This window comes from Hypanus sabinus, unplaced genomic scaffold (genome assembly GCF_030144855.1).
Source record: "Hypanus sabinus isolate sHypSab1 unplaced genomic scaffold, sHypSab1.hap1 scaffold_423, whole genome shotgun sequence".
In the NCBI taxonomy this organism is placed as follows: Eukaryota; Metazoa; Chordata; class Chondrichthyes; order Myliobatiformes; family Dasyatidae; genus Hypanus; species Hypanus sabinus.
In genome coordinates, this window is record NW_026781302.1 from 104,255 (window position 1) to 111,232 (window position 6,978).

The window sequence follows — 6,978 nt, forward strand, 5'->3', positions numbered from 1 at the left end:
TCGTTACCACAGACTCAACCCGTAAACTAATCTTCTGGGAGTCTTGCCCAAGGTCCTGGTGGCGTAGTGACGTCAGCGCTGGACTCCGTAACGGAGGTCCCTGAGTTCGAATACAGTCGCTCCCTTGTACGCTTTCCATCCGTGCCGGATTGAGTGTTGAGCTCGCAATTCGACCTCATCAAATAAAGAAAGATACTGTGAAATGTCTGTGTGAGGAGTAGCGCCCCACACAACCTTCCGATCCGCGCCTTGTAAGGCACGAAAATGCCCGACGCTGCCCTGAGTCAGTCCTGAGTCGACGACGTCATCATCATCATCATCATCATCATCATCATCACATTTCCTTCTGTACATCTGTGGTTTGAACCTTCTCCCCAATCAGATGATAGTTCACCATTGTTCCTTTTGCCAAAATGCTTTATTGTACATTTCCCAGTTTTGTATTCCATTTGCCCGTACTTCATACGTGTCCTGCTGCAATCGTATTGCACCCTCAGCACCACCATCGCCTCCACCTATCTTTGTATCATCCGCAAACCTTGTCACAAAGCCATCAGTTCCATTATCCAAGTCATTGACAAACAATGTGAAAAGTGGCGGTCCGAATACTGACCCCTGAAGACCACTAATCACTGCTGGCCAACCAGAAAAGGCCCCTTTTATTCCCACTCGCTGCCTCTTGGCTGTCAGCCGTTCCTCTGTCCATGCCAGTATTACTTCTGACATTTATCCTGTTAAGCAGTTTCATGTGTGACACCTTATCAGAAACTTTCTGAAAATCCAAGTAAATGATATCCACTGCCTCTCGTTTGTCCATCCTGCTTATGACTTCCTCGAAGATCTGTAACAGACTTGTCAGGCAAGATTTCCCTGTATAGAACTTATGCTGGCTTTGACATTATATCATTAGTCTCCTAGTACACCAAAACCTCAACTGTTATCATGACTCCACACTTTCCCAGCCACTGAGGTTAGGCTAACTGGACTATAATTTGCTTTACTTTGCCTTCCTCCCTTCCCAAAGAGTGGATTGACATTTGCAATCTTCCTGTCCTCCGGGACCATGCCAGAATCAAGTGATTCTTGACGTGTCATGACCAATGCATCTGTTATCTCTCCAGCAACCTCTCTCAGGACTCTGGGATGAAGTCCATCTGGTCCAGGTGACTTATCCACTTCAAGAACCTGTGTTGCCTCAAACGTTTTCCTTTGTAATAGCAATGGCACTCACTCCTGTTCCCTGACACTCATAGATCTCTGGCACACTGGTGGTGTCTTCCACAGACAAGACGGATGAAAAGTACCTATCAAGTTAGTCTACCATCTCTTCCCCATTTGTAGCCCATGAGCATCATTTTCCAGTGGTCCAATATCAACTCTCGCCTCCCTTTCGTATATTTTATAACTGGTTTATATTATTGTATAGTTTGCTGTCATATTTCACCTTTCCCCTTACAGCTTTTATTTTTAACTTGCCTGTTGTTGGATGTTAAAAGCTACCCAATTATCCAACCTACTACTCACTTTTGCTACCTTATATGCTTGTATACAGTCCTTAACTTCCTTTGTCAGCCACGATAGCCTAGCCCCGCTGTTTGAGAACTACGTCTGTGGAATATATCTATCCTGCACATTATGAACTATTCCCAGAAACGTCAGCCATTTCTGCTCTGGCATCATCTCCACAACCATCCTTTTTCAATCCACCTGGGGAATCACCTTTCTCATGCCTCTGTAATTCACTTTCATTCCATTGAGATATTACACATGTGACCTGTGCTTCTCCCTCACAAATTGCAGTAGGACTTCAATCATATTATGATCACTGCCTTCTAATGGTTCCTTTACATTAACCTGCCTAATAAGATCTGGGTTATTACACAACACCCAATGTAAGATAGCAGTTCCCCGAGTAGGCTCAACCATCAGCTGCTCTAAAAAGCCATTTCGTTTGCATTCAATACATCCCCTCTTTTGCGATCTCACGCCAATCTGACTTTCCCGATCCTCCTGCAGAGTGAAGTCACCCACTACAGTTGTGTCATTAAATTTATTACATAAATGCCAAACATTCAGCAGTACCTGGGGCAGAAGTGAGGATACATGCTTTTACTAAGGAGAGAAGGGGTTTTTGAAGCGGAAAGGCCTGAAGGTAGATAAGACACCGCAGAGTTCAGAAAGAGGTGGCTGAAGAGATTGTGAAGGCATTAGAGTCATAACACACTACAACACAGGAAAATGCCATTCGGCCAGTCTATTCCGTGCTAAAGCATTAATCTTCCGAGTTCCAACAAATTCCACCTGGACCATCGCCCTCCCTATGCTTCTCATCCATTGACCTAAGCAAACTTCTCTAAAAGATTACAATCATCCCTGCCACTTGCTCTGGCAGCTCGGGGCACACTCTCCCCGCCTCTGAATGAAGAAGTTCCCCCGTAGTTTTCTCTTCAAGTGATGAGTAATGATCTATCAGAAATCACTAGATTTTAGAACGGTTCTGGTGGACCAGAAATTTGCAAATGTCACTCCAGTCTTTAAGAAGAGAGGGGGCACAAGAAAGAAAATTATTGGACAGTTAGTCTGACCTTAGTTGTCAGGAAGATGTTAGAGTGTACTAAGAGTGTGTTTTTTGGGTACTGTAATTGGGGAAACATGATGAAGTAGGCCAACGTCAGCCGGATTCTTTCGAGGAAATCTTGACTGACAAATCTCTTGGAATACTTTGCGCAAATAACAGGCAAGGTAGATAAAGCAGAGGCAGTGTATGTTGTTTGCTTGGATTTTCAGATGATCTTCAACAAGGTACCCCATGCAAGGCTGATTGAAAAAGTAAGGAAGCATGGGATCCAAGGACACATTGCTTTGTGCATCCAGAGCTGCCTTGCTCACAGAAGACAAAGAGTGGTTGTAGATGGGTCATATTCTGCATGGAGGTCGGTGACCAGTGGTCTGCCTCAGGGATCGGTTCTGCGTCCCCTACCCTTCGTGACTTTTATAAATGACCCGGATAAGGATGTGGAGGTACGGGTTAGTAAATTTGCTGATGACACAAAGGTTGGGTTAGGTTGCAGGGGGATACTGATAGTCTGCAAACCTGGGCTGAGAAGCTGCAAATGGAGTTCAACCCAAAGAAGTGTGATGTGGTTCATTTGCTTCCGTCAAATATTATAGAATATAGTATTAATGGTAAGCCTCTTGGCAGTGTGGAGGAACAGAGGGATCTTGGGGACGGAGTCCATAGGACACTCAAAGCTGCTATGTAGGTTGACTCTGTGGTTAAGAAGCCATACTGTGCATTGGCCTTAATCAACCGCAGGCTTGAGTTTAAAAGCCGAGATGTAATGTTGCAGCTATATAGGACTTTGGTCGGACCCCACTTGGAGTACTGTGCTCAGTTCTGGTCGCCAAACTACAGGAAGGATGTGGAAGCCATAGAAAGGGTGCTGAGGAGATTTACGAGGATGGTGTCTGGATAGGAGAGCATGTCTTTTGAGAATAGGTTGAGTGACCTCAGTCTTTTCTCCTTGGAGTGATGGAGGATGAGAGGTGACCTGATAGAGTTGTTCAAGAAAATGAGAGACATTGATCGTATGGATAGTTAGAGGCTTTTACCCCAGGGCTGAAATTGCGAGCACGAGGGCATAGTTTGAAGATGCTTGGAAGAAGGTACAGAGAAGATGTCAGGGGTAAGTTTTTTACACAGAGAGTGGTAAGTGTTTGGAATGGGCTGCCGGCAGTCGTGGTAGAGGCGGACACGATAGGGTCTTTTAAGAGACTCCTGGATAGGTACACGGAGATTAGAAAAATAGGGAACTGTATGTAACCCTTGGCATTTCTAGAGCAAGGACATGTTCGGCATCGCTTTGTGAGCCAAAGGGCCTGTAACGTGCCGCAGGTTTTCTATATTTCTATGTTTCTAAGGTGCTGCACGTGAGGCTGCTTAACAGGATCACAGCTCATGGAATTACAGGAAAGAAACTTGTACTGACAAGGGAGAAAGAGTCAGAATAATGTGGGCAATTCTGTTTTGCTGTCGGTAACTAATGATGTTCTGTAGGGGTCAGTATTGAGACCGCATCATTTCATGTTAAATGTGAATGAGATGGATGACAGAATTGATACCTTGGCGACGAACATTGCAGTTGATACAAAGATAGGTACGGCACAGGTAGTTTAGAGCAAAGCGGGAGTCTGCAGAAGGACTTCGATAGGTCTGGAGAAGGCCAGCAAAGTAGCAGTTGAAATACAGTGTATGCAACTCATGTACATTTGGTAGAAGTAATTGGCGTAGAAAAAAAAATGGGAGAAACTTGAAAAAATTAGATGTGCATAAGTGCTTGTGAGTCCTTGAGCAAGAGGCCCTAAAGGTTTGCTTGCAGATTGAGTTGATTAAGGATGACAACTGCAATGTTAACAATATAAGAGCAAGGATGCGATACAATAGCTTTATAACGCATTGGGCAGATCACTGTTGGTGCATTGTGAGCAGATTCCGATCTGTACTTACGTCTTATTATCTGAGCAAAAGATGTGCTCGTATTTGAGTGGGTCCGGAGAAGTTTCAAAGAATGATTCCAGGAAGACCAAGATTGGATGACCAGGATGAGGAAGTACGTGGGAAGGGATTCACTCAATCAATAGACAATAGACAATAGGTGCAGAAGTAGACCATTCGGCCCCTCGAGTCTGCACCGCCATTCTGAGATCATGGCTGATCATTCACTATCAATACCCAGTCCCTGCCTTGTCCCCATATCCCTTGATTCCCCTATCCATCAGATATCTATCTAGCTCCTTGTTGAAAGCATCCAGAGAATTGGCCTCCACCGTCTTCCGAGGCAGTGCATTCCACACCTCCACAACTCTCTGGGAGAAGAAGTTTTTCCTCGACTCTGTTTTAAATAACTGACCTCTTATTCTCAATCCATGCCTTCTGGTACTGGACTCTCCCAACATCTGGAACATATTTCCTGCCTCAATCCTATCAAATCCTTTAATTATCTTAAACGATTCAATCAGATCCCCTCTCAATCTCCTCAATTCCTGTGTGTACAAGCCCAATCTCTCCAATCTCTCTGCGTAAGACAGCCCTGCCATCCCAGGAATCAACCGAGTGAATCTACGCTGCACTTCCTCAATTGCCAGAATGTCCTTCCTTAAACCTGGAGACCATAATTGTACACAATATTCCAGGTGTGGTCTCACCAGGCCCCTGGACAAATGCAAAAGGACATCCTTGCTCTTGTACTCAATTCCCCTTGTAATAAAGGCCAACATTCCATTTGCCCTCTTCACTGCCTGTTGCACTTGCTCATTCACCTTCATTGACTGATGAACTAGGACTCCTAGGTCTCTTTGCATTTCTCCCTTACCTAACTCTACAGATGTTACTCTAACAGATGTAGAATAACTTTCTGCAACTGTTGAGGCTTGATCTTTATACTGCATTGCCTGATAGGGTGATGGATGTAGAATCCATAATGGCTTTCCAAAATAAATGGAAGAAAATCATTTGCAAGGATATTTGGAAAGACTGGGAACAAAACCAATTGGATTACTCTTGGAAAGTCAAGCACAGATGCAGCATTCTAAGTAGCCTTGATTTACAAACTTTACAAATTCAAAATTGATGAGGACTTTGGGATCATCCAACCTACAGAAATTTATCAATATCCACTGCTGATGATTTCCACACACAAATAAATCTAAAGGGATATGCCCAATCAAATAGCTAATTAATCGATCAATAGCCCCCAAAACAACACGGCCCAGCCGGACACATAACTGTTGACTTTACATCTCACAACTGTGGATTCAGTAATGAAACCCGTGATTAATGTTGTTGTCCCTCTGAAATCATAAGAAACGCACATTAAGGTGCATTTAAATGAGAGCGCATCCCCACAGGTGACGTTGCACAGACCCCCCTCGCGCCTGACGTCACGCATGGGCTTCCCACACCGGGATCTGCCCTTACGTGCACAGCGTATTACGTCATCCATGCGCTGGTGAGCTCGGGCTTTATCAGTTTAATAGCTGGGCTAATAGTCACGTGACCAGCCCTCCCCCACCGCTGTCAACAAAGGATTCAGGGGCTGCACTATTCCCATTGGTGCAAAGCGATGTCAATCACTTGTTACCACCAGTCGCAGAGGTGGACAAGTCCAGAGGGTGTTACCCCCGCTGAGTTCGCCTCCCGCTCCGGCCTCAAACTCCACATCACAGCGGAGTAAATGTCCGTTTTTTGATTTATTTCCATTTCCCTCCAAGGGAAGTTGGGGCGTTTGTGAAGCGTCTCCTGCAGCCGGAGTCTGATATGTCGCCGAGAGGTGGAGACCTCTCGGCCCGTCGGTTTGATGCCAGTTCCCTGGGGAGGGAGAGGAGGGATTTTATTGAAAGGAAAAAGATGGAGGGAGCGGACAAGATGTTTGTCCCGGTGAAAATCTGTGGAAATGTCTGAGCCCACGGTAGTGGCGAGCAAAGGGATTCACATAGGGGAGGAAACACCAACAGACGGTTGACCTGCAAGTGGGGCCAATGACGGGGGTAGGAGGTGAGTCGTTGGGGCAACACGGGGCTGCGTAAGATGGACATTTTTTGCACAGAGGATTAAAAAAGTGATTGGAGAGTATTTGTATTAGAGAGTGCAATGAAGTTTCAACAGACTGATCCCTGAAATGGTTGGGTCATCATATAAAGAAAGATCAAATGTGATAAACCTTTCATTTAGAGAATCGAGGACTGAGAGGTGAACACATTGCAATGCAAATCATTACCGGTTGAAACAGGGATCCCAGTCTCTGAAAAAGGGGGTGGGTGCCTATATTTTATAGTAAAACCCCTATTGGTTTACCTGTACTTCCTCTATCAGTTTTATGCTTGCCCTGGTCCTTCACACCCCCTTACCTGCTTAAGATTCAGCCCATTAGCAACAGTCAGCAATTCATTCTTTTTGGCTTTTCCTAATGCCTTAGGGGT